The sequence below is a fragment of the Fukomys damarensis genome, unplaced genomic scaffold (assembly GCF_012274545.1).
Source record: "Fukomys damarensis isolate Sample0158 unplaced genomic scaffold, DMR_v1.0_HiC HiC_scaffold_24, whole genome shotgun sequence".
NCBI classification, from domain to species: domain Eukaryota; kingdom Metazoa; phylum Chordata; class Mammalia; order Rodentia; family Bathyergidae; genus Fukomys; species Fukomys damarensis.
Window position 1 is genome coordinate 5475774 of NW_022900936.1, and position 20807 is coordinate 5496580.

A 20807-nucleotide genomic window follows, 5' to 3' on the forward strand; every position below is an offset into this window, starting at 1 on the left:
GGGGAGGGGAGAAGGAGGCCTGAGGAGGAAAAAAAGAACGCAGGAGGCATATGGGAGAAGGAAGGGGCACTCATGGAGCAGAGGATAAAGTGACAGAAAAGCAAGATGGGGTGGGGAGAGCCTGGGACAGAGATGGGACAGCTTGACTGTCCATTGGGGGCTCTGGAGCCCCTGTGCCAGGCATCATCGCTTGGCTCTGTCTGAGCAGCAGGAGGCTGTGTGGGGGAAGCTTTCTTGAGGTGCGTCTGAGTCCTCCCGCACCGCTGGACGTGGTACTCTTCTTAATCAGATTACAGCATTGTTTGCAGAATTACCTTCTGCTCTGAAGTCCTGCCATTGTTGTTCATGAATCCTAAAGCTTTTCACAGGAGGAAACCACTTGTGAACCTGGTGCTTAGGCTGGGCCACTTGCTGCGGCAGTGTCACCACCGGCAAACGCCACCAGAATGGGAAGTGGAATTTTACAAAAGCGTAGATGATTCTTTTTTTTTTTTTAAATCCTCTTTAACTAATCTTACCGTTTGGCTGTTCTTGGGCTCATACCCCTGGATACACATCGATCCTATTTGTTGTGTTATCTGTTGCATTTCAGGTGGACATTAAAATACCGCCAGGGTTTCGGTAGGGTCGATCATGGGTAAGTGAGGTCCCAAGTGCCAACATCCAAATCATGTCGGTCACTGTCAAACTCTGCCCTCCAAGTCTGGGTCCCATCATTGGCCTTCGATTCTTCCCCGGAGGCAGCTCTACTCTGTGTTCCTCGCCCACCCTCCGGCCCCAGACTCCTGCTTCTGCCAGATTTTGGAATTCGGGGGCCAGAGGATAATTAGGAGAGGATCCCTCACCCCGCTGCTGATCTTTCCAAGCCGGGGCCCATGGCTTCCGTGCCCAGGGTGCCCGAGGTGCCCTGCCGTCTCCGTCTCTCCCTCGTTCTAGTCACGCTCTCCATTTTCGAGGCCCCCTTTCATCTTAACGAAAGGCGCTGTCTGTCTGTACACTTTCTCTGTGCTGACGTCTCAGCTGCTGGCGACCGTTTCCATCCCTGCTTCGTTTCTTTGACACGGGTCCCCGTGTTCCTGCGTCATGTGCTGAAATCGTACGCTACCTTCCTTACGCGCGCCCCTCCGTGTGTGGCGAGAGTGTCCGTTTCTGTCTCTCTTCTTACTTTGTGTCACTTCAAGCCACCTTCCTATGGGTAGATGATGGAAGATGAAGTCTTTCCCAAGGAAGAGCTGTTCCAGAATGGTGGGCACGTGCTGATGTGCTAGGTGCCTCTCCTGTATTTCTGCGCTTCACATTTTACTATTTGAGGATTTGGGGAGGGTGGAAGACTGTGTCTTGTTTGGGGCTCATGCTTCCTGACCTTTGCCTTTGGGCTGGCAGTTTTTGGATGCCCTTGGAAAAATAAAACACTTCATAAGACCGCGGGAGAAAGGAATGTGATTTAACCCTTTTGAAGAATGAAACTTAAAACTGTTACCGGTAGGAGTTGCACCAATAGTACAGTACTGATCTTACTTATTAGAGTGCCAGGATACATATATATATATATATATATATATATTACATTTATTGAAAGAGCTGGACTAGGATGGTATACCTAAAAATGTATTTATTTTCCTACCATGATATCCCTTCCTGCCTGCTTGGAGGAGGCTGTGTGCTCTTCTCTTCTCAAATGATATTTTAGGAATTTCCCATGGCTTTTTCTTATGCCTTCCTGCTGGTAATATACAACTTTATTTTCAGGTACTGAGAAGCTGAGTCAATTCTTAAATTCCAGCCTCCCAAGCTATTTTAAGTTCCTTGCTTCCCCAAATTCTGATGCGGTTCAGGCTGAGCAACCTCAGTGAGAAAGGTGCAGTGCTCGGTTCCTGCCCTCACCTTGACTGTCTGCTGAGGAGAAACCCCAACGGTGTGCTTTTAAATTTTTATTTATGGTGCTTTCAATACATAGTATTTAAATCTCTAATTCATTTGTATTTTTAGGTGTACCATCTGAGGTTGCAGTGAGCTTTTTAAAAAAGGAAATAAATGATTGTCCCAGCACTGTTCAGTGAGCGAATGTGATGGAATAGTAATGTTAATAGTGACATTAGAGTCAGTGAATAATCATTTCAATCCACCTGAGGCGAAAATGCTCTCCTTGTCATCTTCGGAATCCCCAGGGCACCAGGGAACCGGTTTTCATTTCCCTCAGCCTGTGAGGCATCTGCCCACCCTGGCTGCTGTCTCTGATGATTTCTCTGCCACATATTTCTTGTGTCGCAAACCTTGCAGGAACCCGAGCCCACGGCAGTGACCCTGGCCCTGGCTGGGTGTGGTTATAACCGCTGTCCCTCAGTTGTCTGGACACTGCCCGCTGTGGCACCTCACTGTGTCTCTGCCTCTGCCAGGCTGGCTGCTCTGACACAGCGCCTTAGAGCGGCAGCCCGGGAATGAGAGCAGTGCGTTTCTCACACATCTGGAAGCTGGAATCCACGCGAGGGGCTCGGATGGCTGGGTTACACGGAGGGCTCTCAGCTGCCTTCCTGGGCCCATTCACAAGGAAAGAGGGTGAGAGTGCTGTCTGGGCCCCTGCCTGAGGGCACTAATCCTATTCAAAGGGGCTGCATCCTGCTGACCTAGTCCTTCTCCAGGGCCCCTTGCTCGGACTGTGACCTTGGGTTAGGGTTTCTATATATGAACAGGGAGCAGTGCGCACTGCAGGTGTCTCACAAGCTCTGTCTGAACGCATCCCGGGGGCCCCTAGGACCCCCTCCCTCGGGATGTTAGGGCCCTCAGCTGTCACCTGTTACCTCTTCCCCCCCGGGGACCTGACCTGCCTGCCCCGCAGTGGGCAGGCCCATTAGTGTCACCCAAAGCCAGTGCAGCCTCCTCCCCCTGCACCACCGCCTGTGCCTCCTGCCTTGCTTCTGCCCTCACCCGCATGGGCCGGGCCTTCACCTGCCAGGGGGACACAGCACCCAATGCACATAGGCCGTGTTGGGAGAAACCTGGGCTCGAATGCTCTGTCGACAGAACCGCTCATTTCTGTATTGCTGCTGGTATTTTTCTTTATACTTTTTTCCCCCACAGAAAACAAACATATACAGACAATGAAACTTCTGTTCCACCACACTCATCCCGTCCTCCTGTTGTGCATGGGCCAAAGAAGGAAATCCAGCTCAGTGCTGACGGTCTACACCAGTGATGGCGAACCTTTTGGAGCATTCAGTGATACAGCTGTTGCTGTGGCACACGTGCCAGAGGTTCGCCATCCCTGGTCCACACTGGGCTCCACACACCTCTCAGCAACAAATTACAGACAGGCATTCTGCACATCCATGCGAGGGGAGCCTGAGCTGGAATATGGACGGTGGGTGCTTGTGGCTGTAGCCTCGTGTGCAGCTTCTAAGCTGGTGGCTTGGTGATGCCCCTGTGCTTCGGGTTCTGTCAGGCTGCCCCATGACAGAACTTCTCCTGACCCTGGAGAGCCAGGCATGGGCATGGACATGGCTGTTCTTTCAAATGTGCTGCTTGTGGTTTGTAAGAACAATTTTCTAAGGATTCTTCCTATGTGGAAAGGAAGTCCTACATGGAGTTTCTAAAATTTATAGTTGGCCTTCTTGTTAAGAAATCATGGGAATGGTCTCTGTTGAAGGGAAGCCAGCTATGAGAATGTTAGGGTTCTGAAGGCAGTGTGTAAACAGTATTAGTTTTAGAACCTATCTTTCAAAGTTGGACTAATCATGAATACTTATGACCTTACTGTAATGTTACAATTTTTTAAATAAAAGAGATCTATTCTAGATCTTTTGGTGCCTTTGGTACAAGGCCAGGTCATAGAGAGTAGGTAGGATCCTCAACCTTAAGTAATCAGAGGTGGCCTAGGGACACATAAGAGGTGTGTGTGTGTGTGTGTGTGTGTGTGTGTGTGTGTGAAGCTTTTGCTGTCATTGAACTCCCAAAGCATTACATTTGCATCTTTTCTGCTATTCTTTTTTGCTAGATCTTAGGCGAGGGGGAAGAGAATGAAAAGCTGGAGTTTTTTTGGGGGAAAAGGGGAGATGATAAAAATATCATCCTATCACCAAGTAGTCATGATGCAGAAAAATAATGACTGTATAATTTTAGAAACTTAAATATTTTTCTGTTTAATGTCCATGCATTTTATTTAATTATACAGTGTGTACAGGGCTATATAATGATCTGTGCCTTTTGGAACTTACATATTAAAAGCTGTCTCTAATTAACATTGGTGCAGTCCTGTGATTCTGGTGGTGGGGGAGGATTGGGGTCCACCTGTTGGGTGCAGTGAGAAAAGCTCATTGCTTCTTCTTTCTTTTGTAGACTTGTGTGGTTATGACTGCTCTGTTATTTTTGCCCATGGAAGGGAAATCAGTTTCTACAAAGTCAGTAACAACACAAAAACATCAGGTGGTACGGCTTGTGTTTGGATGGCCCCGCAGCCTCATGCTCTTTCTGAGGTGGCTGAATCTTGATTGTGACTGATTCATGGTGGGCTTAGGCCCAAGGACACTAGGATTAGGGTGTGAGTGCTGCCCGCCCTGACTGGTGTGAGTAAGAAGAAGGGGTAGGAAGAAGCTGTTAAGGTCCCTTGTTGCTTTGCTACCTTCTGTCCACCACGAACTGTTTTCTCCTCTGCAAGGCCTGCCTGCCACGCCGTCCTGCCTTGGAGCCAGCCAGTTATGGTCTGAAACCTCTAGAGAGTGTAAGCTAAATAATGCTTTCCTTCTTTAACCTTGGGTGTGAGATATTTTGTCTCAGAAACGAGAGAAAAGTAACTTAAGACAGCCAGCAAATCATGACTGGGTTTCAGCAATGTGGCAGGCATCGCTGGGACCTAGCTGCCTTCTAATGGTTAGAAGGTCATTGCTCTCCTTCGCTTTGCTCTGCTCTCTGGGGAATCTTGTCCAGACGCCCTGGTGGACTCGCGGAGGGCATTTTCTCCTGACTCGCAGAGGGAGTTCATGCTATCTCCATCTTGATGGCTTGACAGTGGGGTTTGCAAACAAGACATATGCTCAAGCCTGTGCTGACTGGCGCCATGCGGATCTCATTGTGCGAGACAGAATGTGCTCTCTCTTCCTTCTCCAGCCCAGTTCCAAATATTTTGGCAGGAATAAACCCATAGTGCATACATGGGAAAGTGGATTTTAATACTTAGTGAGGACATTTGAGGTTAAGAAGATGGCACAGAGTCCACAGCTCTCCATTTAACCCTTCAGGGTGCACTGATTTGGAAGTTACCCAGGGCAGTCTGGGCCGTGGGCCCTAGGAGGTTTCCCAGGAGCCACCCCTTCGACTCTGCCCTCTTCCTGTGGCCTAAGCTCATAATCCATCTCGAAGGAAGTTACAAGAAATAATTCTGCAGACCGGCGGACGGCCTTGGGACAGGCACAATCCCCTTCAAGGTCTAGAAGAGGAATTTCCTTTGTAAGGAGTGTCAGCGGCGCTGTGCCCACTTCATACGCTCTCCCACCCACCAGGAATGAGCTATAATTGATTCATTCTGCCGGACACCAGAAACACTTGGGTCAATCGGATGTCATTCTTATTCTCAACCAATGTTTGACTGAGGGAAGGAGTCCACAGAGACGGAGAGCCCAGGTCCTAGGAAAGGTCCTCCTTGGCATCCGGGGTGGTCCCTCTGACCGCCCCAGAAGGTGTGCACGGGAGCAGGGTGGGGCCAGGTGTCTCTTGCTGCCAGCTCCAGCTCTTCGCACCATGCTTCTTTTCATGGAGACGTGGGGTTTGGGATAAAAAAAGCTTCAGTGGCCAGAGCAGAGCCCCGGAGAACTGTGCATCATAAAGAAGAAAATGCACTCTCCTCGGCTGTGGGCGTGTGTCCCCGTGTCGTGATGTGGCACAGGTACCCGCTAGGATACTGCATGAGCACGCACCGGGGTGGGAAGGGTGTGCTGTGTGCGGAGCAGACAGACAGGACAGGGAACAGGGACAGGAGACGTTACTGGAACCTCTGCAGTAAGTCCTGGCGTCTTGTGAGCCTCGACAGCACAAGGCGAATTAACTTATTAAACAGGAAAGACAGGAAAAATGAGACTTTGAGAAGCTGAGCTTTGGGCCTGATCAGTGCTGGTCTGAGCAGCAAAGACGGAAGGCCCAGAGCTTAGTACGCTGGGGAAAATGTAACAGATGTCTGGGGACAGAGAGTTCAGTGCACTGGGAGAAACAGATGTAACAGACACTCAGGGGCCAGCAGAAATCCTAGAATAGTGAGCAACAATGCAGATGAAGATTTGGGTCCTTGGAGATCGTCTCCGGCTGGTGTGGTCCTGTCCTGGAGCATCGCAGCATCTCGGGACCCTCGGAGTCTTAGCTGTGACCGGAGATGAAGATGGAGCTATGTCTCCACATGCCTGTAGACAGGAAAACTCGGCCCTAATCGTGATTTCCCCCAAAGTTATGTAGAAGGGCTCCTCACAGAGGATTTCTGCATGAGTGGAGGAAGTTCAGGCCTAGCACGGAACATTTACTATGGGAAGATGTGGTCAGAAAAGAAATCTGAACTCCGGTGGGCCTTTCGGGGAGACTGGGGTAAAACAAAGGCAGATGATGGCCAGGATGTGGGCTGTAGAGATGGGCAGAGAGACGGTGCTGCGTACAGAAGAGAAGCAGCTCAGGCAAGGAAGGAGGCCTCGAGGATGGAGGAGCCACTTCCAGGCTAAGGAGATTCAGGGGGAAGAGAAGGATGGAGTTGTACAGAAAAGAGAAGCGATGAGACTGGAGATTTGGATCCTGAGCTTGGGCTTGGAGGAACTGAGTAGAGGTATTAGCACCAAGTGGACCGGAGCTCCTGAGATGGGGTGGAGCCAGGGAGATTGGGAGGCCCTGGCCCGGGGATGGTGTCACGCACTGGGCCCAGCCCGTGTGTTGTCACCTTGACAGCTCTCTCAGTGAAGCACAGCAGAAGGCATACTTCAGGTGAATAATGAGAAAGTGGGCAAAACGGCAAGGTGTGTTGATAGCTCTGCAGATAGGTGGGGAAGACCCAGACTAGATCACGTTTGTCTTAGAGTGAGGTCACTGTCCTGGTTCACTCAGCTCTAGAACAAAGGAAAGCGACACGTCGGTGGAGCCAGGAGATTTTCAGGATGATTTATTTTTAGGATGGATGACTTTTTTCCTGCACAGGGAAAATACCCTTTACAGAAATAGGAGTGGAAGATCTGAGATGGAAAAGACACTCGAGAGGGACCAAGACGGAACACAGCTAGTGGAAAAAGCTTCAGAAAGGGAGAGATTTCAGCTCCATGGAAAGATCAGTCTGTGTGGTTGGCCACCCACTAGTGGAGGGGTTGGTGGTCCAGGGAACCGTGGCAGTCTGTCTGAAGGGCACCAGGAGAGGTGGAATTTGGAAAGAAGCAATATGCAACTCTGTGTTGCTAGAGAATCTGAGCGGGAGACAGCTCTCGGTTCTCTCGAGTCGAGTGGAAAGGGAGAGAATTCAGGTGAAGCTACAGGGAGCACTGGCTGAAAGACTCTCTTATTGAAAGAACTTACATTTTATGGCTTCTTTCTTCTCAGCAAGGTAAAAAGCAGAGTTGGTTTCTATGAACACAGTAAAAGGAGACTGGGTAAGACATAGGAGACTGCAAGTTTTCCAATAGCCACGTAGGGAATTGCACAGGAAGCCAATTAGAGATGAACTGAAAAAGTTAAGGAGTGGAAGTAAACTCCCGATGAGTTAAAAGCATTATGAGATCTGCAGCAGATCCAGCCTGTATAGTTGCATGAGTTTCAGCAGCTGTGCTCAGCTCTGTGGCCCTGGGATGAAGAAGGGGACAGAGTGGGGTGGCCCGCCTTCTGGGGAGTGGATGGGAGAGGTGTCGGGGTTCTGGGAAGAGCACACCCGCTGGCCCTGGGAGGTAATCAGGACTGTGAGGCCAGGGAGGTCCGGGAGAAGGGCGAGGCATGGAAAAGGGCTCTGCTGGGGGTTCTGGCTGGCTTCAGAGTGAGTGAGTGAGCGAGAGCGGGAAGGGTGGAAGGGGAGAAGGCTGTGGTTGGCGGGAGAAAGTTTAGCCAGACGTGTTTTGCCCTCATCGGTTGAGATCCTGCCTGAGCTGTGTATCTTGTGCAATCATTTTCATCATACTGGCTGGCTCGTCTTTAAGGGCTTCTGTGTTCCTCAGAATAAGATACCCTGGGAAAGGAAATGTGAAATCACTTCTTGCGTCTGCTGGAGTAAGACTGCGTTCCGAGGCTGGGTTCTCTGCAGCCGGTCTTGGCTTCCTTGGGGATCTGGAACGGGACCGTGGCTTCCAACTTGCTGGTTCCGGACGTGAGTGCCTGGGTCCCACCTCTGCTTCCTCCCACTCTTTCTTTTTCCTGTCTAGCCCTCTCTTCTCCACAGGCCTCCCGAGTGACCTGTTGAAAGCTGCATGGCTCCCAGTGACTTGCACGCTGGCTCAGGGCCTCGTCGCGGCCCCACGCCATTCAACGACTCTTCCTTCTTGAGTTATCCATTTCCTCCTCTTTGCTCCACCCAGACAGGGGTTCCTGGTGTTCCTCTCCTTAGGGACTTTGCATTTGTTGGTCCCCAGTATGGAAGGTTCCTCCCAGTACTTGATACCTTAGTCCCTCATCATCTTCAGATTTTTGTCACTTTCACTGGCAAACCTTCCCTGACCGTCATTTTAATAACACTCCCACACTTGACCCCAGTCCCCTTCCCAGAGTTATAACCCACTCTACCATGCGGTTCATTTGACGCCTACTTTTTTTTATTATGCACGTATCCTTCAATGACAGAGTGTGTTCAAGAAGGCAAGGGATTTACTAAGACGGTTTGTAGCTCCGGGTTCACTTCCTACAGTGGTTCCTGCCCATTGTGGTACTCAGTGAGGCCCATGGAATGAATGATTGAGTTACCTGGCTGGAAAAGTCACACACACTGACATAGAAAAGCATAGAAAAGTATAAAGAAGGGACTCGACATGGCCCATAAGTCTATGTAGCAACGACCGTCTCTTACCTTCCGGTGCCAGCCCTCTTTCTGACATGTACGTGTAGGGTTGATTGGCCAACAGGGCCACCAGCGAGTAGATCATGACTATCTCGATGTGGCCAGGAGGGCAAAGATCGAAAATCACATCCTCGGGAGGGTGATATTTGGTGAGGAGATTCGAAGGCTCTGGTGATAAGCATTTTTAGATGTTTAAAGAACTGTGGTGTCCAAGACAAATTGTACATAGTGCACATAAATCTAGACTAGGGCAGAATGTGGAGAAGTGGGCAAAGGTGTAGACAGGGCTACCTCAGCTCCACAGAAAGGTCAGTCGGTCCTGGGGCCACCTGCTAGTAGGGCAAGCTGTGGAGAGCAGGGCTCACATCTCTAATTCAAATAGAAACTCTGTCACCTGTGAAGTACATTCCTCTTGACCTCTTTCATCCAAAGAAAGTAGCAGAAGCACATTCATAAAACTTTTAACAGGTTTAAGCAAGTAAATTGAAGCAATAAATTTTCTAGTGGTAATAGGAAGTTTTGTATATGCTTGTGGGCATATTTCCCTTAAAGCATCCCTCTTGTTTCTCATAGAAGAGTGACCCCCCTGGACTGCTTACGCCTTTGGTTTTCTCTCCCATCACTCCATTGGTACTCACAGTTTAAGTGTCACATTACCTTGGAATGACAATGCATTTAGTCATTCCTGAGTCAGACCTGACGTGTAGTTCATTTTCTTTTAATAAACCTATTGTTATATTTTTAGAAATATGTTTCTCTAGAAACATCGGGAACACATTAAGCTACATAATAACTGAGATTTTCTTAAAGCTATGTTTTGAAGGCCCTCTAAAGCCAATTGATATAAACACAATTGCGCCTGTCACGGTCATGATGTCATCTGTCCTATAAACATCTTTTGGTCTCTGGAGAAATCACTGCAGATGGAGCAGCAGAAGCCATAAACAAACCCATGGAAAGTGCACACAAAGAAAAGTCTGTAAGTTGAGTAATTTATGTTGAAAACTTACAGGACATTATGATGACTTTATAAATGAAGTTATAGAATTAACAGCATCTAGTGTTTTTCCTTTGAAGTGATTGATATTTTCAGAATATCTTTTTTTAAGAGTCACATGGATTCATTTGAATTGCGGAAGTACCATTGTTAAATATGCATGGATTATTTAATTTATTCGATCTGTACTTTAAATCAATCTGAGAGAAAAGTTTTTCTGGTCTATATTTGACAGTGTTTTCATTTCAATTTATTCACAAGTAAATTTTAAATTAAGATCCTATTTAAGCCCCATGTACTGCATTAAAATTCATGCTGTGATTTCTTTTTCATATAAATTTAGTGATAGGTAAATCAAGTAAGGCTCGTTTTTTATTCCAGCAAGTAGCAACACAAGATGTGGTTGAAAAATTCATTGAATGCTTACATTTTTGAAACTTATTACAGCAAAAGTCACGTTGCTATTCATCCCCCTCCAAACTCGCCCCTCCTCCTGCACACACTCATTGCATCCCTCTTGCGACTTTCTGAGGTGGTTCTGGAGTCCTCTTTCCTGGCTGTCTTTACTGGCACTGTTGTGGCTGCTTTAATTTCCTGCATCAATCTGAAGTGTGTACCTCTCATGGTTATTCTGACTTTGAGGAAGAGCCAGAAAGCCACATGGTGCCACATCTGGTGAACAAGATGAAGCAGGACGCACAGTAATGTTTTTATTGGACAGAAATTGCCATAAATACTTGGTCAGTGAGGGGTATTCAAAAATATAGTAAATGCTCAAGTAAAAAATATTATTAGAGTAAAAGACACATGGCCATTGATGCCCCTCAGAATATTTCCCCCTCTTCAAACACTTTGTTCTGTCTTTCTTGACAATGTATCTTTCACTCCAATGTTTTAAAAGTAAACATTCAACACATTTTTTGATCACCTCTCTTACATGGCACAAAACAAACCCTTCCTACTAGTGCAGGCGAAATACGATTGTTCTGTAACAACATACAGGGACCTGGGGAGACCCTCCTCTCCCCAGTGTGATGCAGGTGGCTCAGCTTTGCGCCTTGGGTTTCTTTGGATTACTGGGGTGATTGAGAGGATTGTTGCCCAGGTAATTGTGGTTGGATCATCTGATCGTTCCTCAGATCCGATTTGAGTGAAGCATCTTAAACAGAAACACACGGGCATGTCGGGGCACGCCTCAGAGAGCTCGGGGGCCATAAAAGAGTTGTAAGCCCTTATAATTGGCTGGCATCTTTTGTCCAGATGGGTTCGACAGCAGTTTAAAGCCCTGTAAAGGAAAGCAGGACAGACAGACAGTGGTGGGCTTACCACTCGCTGTTGAGGTCAGGTCCAGCGAAATGTGAGGGGTACACACTCCCGGCTTCTCTTTGTCCCGCTCCAGCCTTTTCACAGCCACCAACATCTTGATGGTAGAGCTAAAGAAAGGGACAACCTTACCCTGCCAGGGCCCAGGGCCAGAGGCTGCTTTCCTGATGAATTCTGCTGTGTCGTCAGCCCCCAGGGACTGTCTGACTCCTCCTTGGTGGGTTCCGCCTCCGCCCCACCCAGGTGTCCCCCACGTAGAGCCGGTTGGAGGCTCACCTGGGGCAAACCCTTCCCGAGGAGAACTGAGAAGCCTGCACTCACAAGCAGCTCATTCCTAGCAGGGACCAGGGGGCAGCTTGGGAGACAGGGTGCTGTGTGTCCGTCCGAGTGTGATGGGACTCCTGAGCCCCACTGATGACTGGGGCGACTGTCACCCGGCTGGACCCCTGTGGGGGCTTTCATTCCACCCAGTGCAGGGCTGGAGGGGATGTTCTTGTCCCCATCTCCCACTGCCTTCTGGGTGAGGTGTTGGTGTCAGGATTTTGAGAGTGAATTGAATAATTTGCTCACTAGGGGTTTATAGTTCACAAATCATTTTATTTATATTTTAGCCCCTATCAGGGCAGGTCAGACCAGGACCCTGTAGAATGAGGAATGGGTTTGGATTTCTTCTTGGGGCAATGGAAACATCTGGAACTGGGCAGAGAAGGTGGTGTTCAGAGAAGGTGAAACTGCTAGGTGCCACTGAACTGCTCACCAGAAAGCAGTTAATTTCACAAAACAGTGACAGATGTGATAGATTTGGCAGCTAATTGACCTGGCCATTACACGCTGTATACATGTATTGAAATGCCACACTGTACCTCATAATATATACAATTACTATCAACTAAAATATACCGTTAGTAAAAATTAACAAAAAGTCAATATCAAAATAAATAAGATGGTCAATTGCATGTTTTAGGAATTTTACCTGTGAATAAAACAGCAATAGGAAACCAAGTATTTTTTCATGTTGTTTTATAAAATGATGTGACCGGGAAGCGATTTTACACTTCACACCTAGAGTCAGATAAGGACAGGAGGGGACCAGGTGACAGTGTGTCCCCACCCACATTCCTAGCTGACTCTGCAACCTGTGGCTGCCCTTGGAGATGAGCAGGGACCTCTCTTTGCCTGTCTGTGATGAGGCACGAGACTCACTGACAAAGTCAGCGGGTACGGTCCAGGGCTCACGGGGTTAGGAATGTGCTCTCAAAGGACCTGTCCAGAAATTCACTGATGATTTCTAGTTAGCTTTTGTTTTCTCCCTTCAGCCATGATTCCTAATTACCTTTCATTTTCTACTTTTTTGGGCTGTACATATTCATTTCTTTCTATCCTCCCACGCTGCAGAACAACTCAAAAGTTGTATTTGTCAATCCAGAAGTATGTCAATCCATGCTCAAAATAGAGCATGAACTCGCAATGCAAGTTTACATTTTCTGGTAGTCACATTAAAAAAGCAAAAAACAAAAAAGAAGTAGGTGAAACTTACTTCGGTCATATTTTTAAAAATATTTTAAATATGTTCTCAGTATCTATCTGGGAAACCCGGCATACCCCACATAGAGACCTTTCAGCACATAACCTACAGTCTAAATACTTTAAAGGGAAAAATAAAAGGGAGCTGGTAGGAAACAGGGAAGGAGACTTTAGGAGGTAAAGAGAGGTGTAGGGGTTGGGGGAGGTCGGGGAGGGAGGAGCAGAAGGGGAAATAAGAATCACGATGTATATGTGAATGTACCAACTGCCCAAGATGAATTTAACTATTAAGGATTGTAAACACATGATAATTGAAAAGTAAACATTTCGAGCAAAACAGTCAGTGTCAACATGATGGACGAGGTATTTCACTGAGTCTTTGCACCGTGGCTTCTGCATCTGCTGTGTGCTTTTCGCTCACAGCGCACCTCACCTCGGACACTCACCTTGCACGTGGGCCGGAGCCACGCAGGCTGAGTGGCCGCCGTGTGGACGGTGCAGGTGCGGAATTCGTGCTGGGGAGGCCTCTTTGGTGTGGGAGATGATCCGGGAGCTTAAATGGAGGTGGAGCTCCTGGCTCACGGAAGCGGTGGTGCCTCGCAGCGCTGTGCATTCTTGGCTTCTGTTTTAGATCCTGTTTCGTAGCAGGGTTGACCTCTTAGTACTGCTATCTACTCCCGCCCAGGAGGCGACTCCGCTGTCCTGGTCCCCAGGGGTCCCGGCGAGGTTCCTGGGAGTAAAGATTTGTGCCCGTGAAAGGAGCTCAGTCTCTTGCAGAACAGAAAACGGACCTGAGCTCGCAGTAGGTTAGCAGCTCTCCTGGTGTCACATGCTCTTCCACAGAGCTTGAACAAGAGCCCCCCCACGAGCCCTGGCTTGCAGGTGCCTCTGTCCCTGCAGTGCACCTGGCCAAGTGCGGAGAGCACAGGGCTGCCCGGTTGGGCGAGGTCGCCTGGCTCCGTGTGAACCGCGGAGCACCGCCTGCCGGAGTCACTGAGCCCGGGGCAGACTGCAGCGGGGGGGTGGGGGGTGGGGGGGTGTCCGGATGCCTGGACTTGTGCCCCTGAGGTGCCTCTCTCGGTGCAGCTGGGCCTCGTGGAAGCCTGTTTCTCTCCAGACCCCTTGGTCACTTTGGACACAGCCCTGCCACTTTGGGAGGAGGAGCAGCCACGTCCACTCAAGGACACTTTCTACATTTTACTTTTGTCTTATACATGCAGTTTTAAGATTTTCTATTCACAAAACTCCCCGTTTTATTTTTCTTTCTTTTTTTTTTTTTTTTTTTTTTTTTTTTTTTTTTTTTTTTTTTTTTAAAAAAGACTTAACTTGCAGAAAGGAATTTCAGAGTGGAAATAATTTCAGCCAAATCAATTTTGCATACTAAAGTACAGACTGATCATGGCTAATTGCACAACTTCCCCCTGGTAGTTTGAACGTGAGTCCTGCTGACCGACTTTGCCCTTGTGTTCCTCCCTGCAGCACTGCCGGCTGCCCACCTAGGAAGGTAACTGAGCGCGCACTGGCAGTCCAGGGGAGACTTACTGCAGAGGGTGAAGCTGGGACGGGAGGTCGGGTGGCATTGCACGGTAGACAGACAAAGATGGAGAGGACTCGAGGCCAGGAGACAGCCGCAGTGAGTGTGTGGGCTGCCCTTGCAGTGGCTCCTCCTCCGTGACTCATGACCAGCTCTCCTGTTTGGTCCCTAAGCAGGGATGTAGATTGATGGCCATGCAGTGTCCCCAGCCCCTGCGTAGAAGTTAGTCTTGAGGGCTAACTTTGCAGTACAGTATTCCACCCGGGGCTGCTGTGCCACTGGTACAACGTGATGTGTCCTTACTGGTTCATGAGTTGGGAACCTGGTCCTCCTGCTGATGTGAGAGGTGGTGTGGAGCCCTGCACAGGTGGATGCCGGTGAAAAGTATTCAGGTTGTGGCAGGTGTGTTCCCTGAGGGAGTTAGCATGCTTCTGGGGGAGCCTAGTTCTTTTGTTTATTTGTTTTGAGACGGTCTCACTATGTAGCTGAGACTGACCTGGAACTCACTATGTAACCCAGGCTGGTCTTGAACTCACAGCGATCCTCCTGCCTCAGCCTCTCCAAGTGCTGGGATTACAGGTGTGCACCACCATGCCTGGCTGGTGAGGTCTTTACATGTAGGGCACATGGCGGATTCATCTTTGTGTCTTCCAGGCTGCCTGGCACATGGCCCAGTCCATAGTGGGTTTTCTGTAAAATTGCTTTGTGAAAGAAGGAATCAATAGGAATATAAGGACCGGGAGCCTGAAAGCCATCAAATCCTCTGCAATGTAAGACACCAAGTGGATCTGAGGTGTGGCAGGTACTATTATCAGGAGCTTTTCAAAAATTGTTAATTGTGCTAAAATGCACCAGACATAAAAGTTATCACCTTAATCATTTTAAGCTCCATAGCACTGCTATGTATTATGAATACAGATAACATCAAAGGCTTTCTCTTAACCGCTGCACGTTTCAGCAGCGAGGTACAACTGATCTCGAGGATCTTTTCATCTGGCAAAGCTGGCGCTCTGTACCTGATCATCCTCACCCGGCTCTCTAAGCTGCACAATCTACTTCTGGTCGCTCGGAGCCACGGCTCTCAGCGCCTGGGGGTGGAATTGCACAGCGTTGGCCTTGCTGTGGCTGCCTCTCTCACTTAGCACGGTGTCCTCAGCGTTCATCCCCACCGCAGCTCACGTCAGAGTCGCCCCTCCTTTGGGGCTGACGTCAGGTTTCACTGCACGGATGCGCCATGTGGCTTTGATCCCTTCCGGCATCGTGGACGCCTGGACGGATGGCCTCCGCCTTCTGGGCGTTGCGAGTGATGCTGAACGCACCTCTCTGAGGTCCTGCTTTCAGATCCTGTGAGCGTGTGCTCGACGTGGACTTGCTTGATTCCGCCGTAATTCTGTTTTTAAGTCTTGGAGGAACGACTGTAGAGTTTCTTATAGAGGCTGCTCCATGTCGCACTGCTGCTCGAGGTGCATGGAGATTTCAGTTTCTCCATATCCTCACCCGGCACTGTTTTGTTTTGTTTTGTTTTGTTTTACTAACGTCCATCGCTATGGATGTGAGGTCCAAGAACACTTATGGAAAGATGAGTGTGTGTGGCGCTTTCCTCATCAGTCGGTAACTTCAGAAGTCATTGGAAAGCAGGCTAAGTGGTCAGGTGCAAGGGTTCCCGTGCACGGCTTTGAAGCACTCTCTGAGCCAGGTGTCCTTTTGCGGACTGTTTGCCGATATTAGTTTTTATTAGCACGTGTTTGCAGTGCGCAGTGTTTGCGCTCCTCCCATGGAGCTGGGGCTCGGATGCATCTCAGCTCCCTTTTCACCCGCTTCCCCTCTTCCCCTCCTCTTTCCCTCCGTCTCTTGCTCCTCCTCTTATTTTCTAATTTTTTGGTCCTGGGGATCAAACTCAGGTCCTTGTGCTTGCAAGGCAGGCGGTGGAACCACTGAGCTAAATCCCCGGCCCAACATGAAAGTCAGGTGCTCTTCCTGATAGGTCTTTTGTTTTGGGTTCCAGGAATCGAACTTGGGACCTTGCGCTTGGGGAGCAGTTGGCAGAACCACTGAGTTAAATCCCCGGCCCCTTTCCTCTTTCCCTTTTCAAAAGATCGCTCTCCCTACCTCCTGTCGTTTCTCTTTTATGCTGCTCTTTATTTATACTTTGGGCTTCTCCTGTAAGAGAAACCACGTGGTATTTAAGTGTGTGTGCCTAACTTAATTTAAGGGTGTTCTTTTGGCCACAGGGACCTTGCTGAGATGTCCAAAGCAACTTCCTCTCTCAAACCTGAAGAGAAAAAGATGTAGGATTAACAGAGAATTACAAATTGCTCTTCTCTAGACAAGACCCGGTGGCTCAAAGCAAGGTTAATATGAGTCGGGGAGCAATGCCGGGCTTGAGAGCAGAGGCCGAGTCCCAGCAGCCCCAAGGGCGCCTCTGGCCCAGGGATTCCTGAGCAGAGGAGCTGTCCAGCAGGAGAGGGCACATGCAAGGGCTTCTTTGGGGGTTTTTTGCACATGATTTCCTAGGACTCCTTGTTGCCTGACAAAGTATAAGCAACGTGGTGTGTGCTTGTGGTGGTGGTGGGGGTGTTTGGGCCGGGAGATTCTTGTATAGGGAAAAAATGGCTTCATGTACACCATCACTCCCTGGTTTAATGCTTGAAAACAAAAAAAATATATATATACACTCACACATGTACATATGTATGCACTTTCCAAAGGCAGGAGGTTTTAAGAGCATGGATACTGTGACATCACCCAGCACAGTTAAATATCAGTTGAGCAGCTGGTCTGAGGGCGGTTTGCAGTGAGTTACGAGGCTCTGAAACTTCCTGAGTTCGCTGACGCCCTCGTGGCGTGATACGAAGACTTTGGTTTAGCCCGGGTGTTTGTTTTAATGAGGTATTGCGATGCATTGCACTCAGATGAAAAACACATGATGTACCCCAGGCAAGAGAGAAGCAATAACTGCGCAGAGTTTTGAAGAAGACAGGCAACCATTATAACTGAAAAAATAACAAAATTTTAATACAGATGTCTGGCCAAATATATTAATTTAAAGTGAGTGCCTTTTAGAAAATATTATAGCTGTGAGGCACAGGATTCCATTGGCAAGCATCTTCCAAACCTTCATTTTCAGAGGATTCACAGAAAAGCATTGAAGTGGGGCCACTGCTGCCGGGATGTACATTTGCAAGAACCGCTAAAAAGTCTTTGATCATTTTATGAGAGGCTTCTTTGAGTTTGATACAAAGAAGCTAAAATAAAAAGCGATGCATTTTTATATGGGCAGCTGTCTTTGTATTTCCACGGGAGGATGGCTGGCTTATGTGGAGAAGCAGAGGCGCGGTCTAGAATCCTCCAGTCGGAATGCTGGGTTGTACATCCCAAGTCCCGGCCATGTGCTGCCTAGAGTTCAAATCCCTGGGGCGGATCTCTGTATATCCTGCTTGGAAATGTTTCTGGAGAAAAGGATTCTGCGACCTTGTTTAGGTGTCTGCCCTGAGTTTAATGAGTCTTTATTTTGTGTATTCTTTAATTTAGAATTCTGAAATCTCAAAGTGAATGACTTCATTTTGATGCAACAAGCATTTTGCTGATTTCCAGGTGCGGGGACACAGAGAGGAAAAGGACTAGGACCCTCCAAGTCATTCTTTTTTGGACCCAACGTCTCTAGAATCCGTAGTTAATTGACTGATAGAGAACTGGGAGGCTTGTTGGGCCAATGGTGTAATTTAATGTTCAACTGCTTTATATTTCTTTTGTGTCTACCTCGCTCATACATCACCATGAGAACATGGGGTGATCATACCTGAGGTACGGGGAGTCGGAAGGGTCAGTGTTATCAAAACCTCAGTCTCTTCAAAGATCCATTCGTTCTCAGCTCAGGCACCTCTGGGCATGGGACTGAGGAAGCCAGAGACTGTAGTTTCCCCTTGTTTTTTGCCTCATGCTGGATCCAAAGTGCTTCCAGATACTCCAGCTCCACCTATAAAGTCCCAGGCAAAGAACACCTGTTTCAAACCAGAATTATTTTGGATGAAGGTACAACATGAGGAGCCAAGCTTTCTTCTGGATTCATGAAATAACCTTCAGCCTCAGAAATTATTTTCCATCAGCCAGTGGGAATGGAAGCTGCTGTTCTTGCTGTGTGTGTATCTATAGTCAGTATATTTTTTCTTGCAGCTCAAATGAAGTCAGAAATTAGCGTCCTTGACTCACATAACCATTTATCTTGTTAAAACCTCTACGTGTTCAATTATCACCGGCTGTTGGTCTGCACCTGCGCATACTAGGAACTGGGTCTCCTCGGGAGCCTTTGTTACTTCAGGTCAGCTGAGGCCCGAGCGTTCTTTTGCTCTCTCATTTACTCTCATTCTCTCTGTGAACCACAGTTGTTTTAAAAGCAACCAAGAAAACACTAAATGTGCATTCTTGCACCAAACAAGTGACTTTAAGGAGGCAAGAGAGAAATCACACAAGTTTTCTTTCACAGGTTTTTTTTTTTCTTTCTTGAAATGCACTGAATGAGCCCTATAGTTGCTTTAATTGAAAGACAGATTTTTGTGACGTTTTCCTGGGCCAGGTTCTGTACAGCACACTGCACGGCTCCATCTGTGTTTCTCTCCTGCAGCTCGCTGGGCCGTGGTGGCTATAATTGGAAACATACACATCCAGGCTGCTCCTGACTGCAGAGGGGCACGGTCATTTTTCCCATCTTTGTTCATTCTCAGTTTGTCTCTGTGCCATGATTTTAAAAATTGGATTCAAATTTGCAGCTTTTAAAAGAAAACCACAAGAACATGATTTTTTAATCTCTCGAGATCTGTCTGCCCCTGTTCTACATAGAAAATAGGCATTTCCTTAATAGATCCAAGCCAGATATTGAAAACAATTAAAAAGTTGCATCTCTGAAGACAGTCAGCTTTTCTCTCTATTTTAAAGGCTTTTGCTCTTGAGGATGAGGATCTGCTGCCAAAGCAAAGTGGAGTTTTGCCTTTGGCCAGCCTGGAAGGTGGGGTGTACCTGTTTACAAGACCCTCCTTGCCAGTGTCAGGGATCTCCAGCCTTTGTTTGAAGCGGTAAGTTTAGCCTTCCCCTGGATTCCGATCCTAGGAGGGAGGGAGTCCTGGAAAACCCAGATGGCCACAAGCGAAGTGAAGTCATCAGGCGGGGCTTACCTAGCTAAGACTAAGAATCCCACTGCTTGTTTCATTCCCGAGCTGTTTCTGATTATCCCCACGGAGGGAGGGTCTCACTTTGAATAATGACGCCTTGACACAGAGAATCCGCGCCCCTGGTCACCAGATGTATTAGGGCAGGCTCTTCCCACCTCCTGACAGTGGGGTCCCGTGAGCTACGCGTGTCAGATACTCTCTGTTTGTCTTTGCTGGAGGAGGCCAGACCTGAGGCCCCTTCTCCCTGCCACTCACCCGATTAGGGAGAGCTCTGGTTTCTAGTGCTCCTTATTCACGTCCATGCCCCTGAGCCCAGCCATTGTTGGGGTGGGGGATGGGGAGGTCCGGTGAGGCTTCAGTTCAACTTCCGCACATGGTAAGCTCTGCTGACCTTCTGCGCTGGATTCCAAATGCCACGCGCAGTTTCTAGGGTGGGGATTTGTCTGTTCAGACAGAACTATGAAAGCCGGCCTCATAATGGGACTTTAAAGACCATGAGCTCTTGCAGGACTTTACCTCCTCAACTCTCCATGCAGACTCTGGAGCATGCTGAGCGTGTGGCCATCTGCGTAAAGGGACTGGCAGGACCCGGGTGCTGTCAGCGTTCTGAGACACCTCGCCTCCTAGATGGTGCGGGGAGAGGAGGTTAGCATGGCGCGGGCCAGTTCTGCACTCTGCAGTCCTGGCAGGGTTGTGAGGCCCGAATTGCCTCTTTCTACCCACCCAGCGGTCTCAGGCGGACCCGCTGGAGCCCCAGGAGCAAGGACAGGTACAGAGCTAGCTTTCTTTTGCAAATGAGCTCTTCCAGGAATTTGAAAACAGCACACAACTGGTGCCCACCTTTCCTAGCACAGTTCCCCCAGTTGCTGCTCCCATAGTTTTTACACCATCCTGCCTATTTTCCCACGAGTGTTTTTCCAACATCAGCATCACTGTTACGATGCTGTCACCGTGTTCTGTGCCAAAGAGACTGCAGCCACAGGTGAAGCAGGGGTTTCCTGTGCCTTTGAAGGATTTTCTCCAAGCCACCTCCACGGTGCTCAGTAGAGCCTTGCTTCCTGCTCTGATTTTCCTTTCTTCTTTTCCAACATGAGAAAAGTTGCCATCGGAGAAAGAGGTTCGCTACTTTTGTATATGTGTGGTTATAGGAATGTTTATTTTCTCATTTAAAAGGAGGAGACAGGGCTGGGGATTTAGCTCAGTGGTTTGGTGGCCTGCCTTGCAAGTGCAAGGACCTGAGTTTAATCCCCGGTACCAAAAAAAAAAAAAAAAAAA

At 48.4% G+C, this 20807-nt stretch overlaps 1 protein-coding gene and 1 long non-coding RNA gene across 3 annotated transcripts in view; both read left to right on the top strand.

Annotated features, from left to right (window-relative positions):
• Nucleotides 1-20807, top strand: part of Erg (ETS transcription factor ERG) — a 213808-nt gene that overhangs the window by 74165 nt on the left and 118836 nt on the right. The gene's annotated exons all lie outside the window — the stretch shown is intronic.
• The window catches only part of LOC109118439, a 2503-nt gene continuing 1003 nt past the window's right edge, over nucleotides 19308-20807 (top strand). The window contains exons 1-2 of the long non-coding RNA XR_002025747.1: nucleotides 19308-19436; nucleotides 20069-20177. This is a non-coding gene — a long non-coding RNA (uncharacterized LOC109118439). The remainder of the gene's footprint in view (nucleotides 19437-20068; nucleotides 20178-20807) is intronic.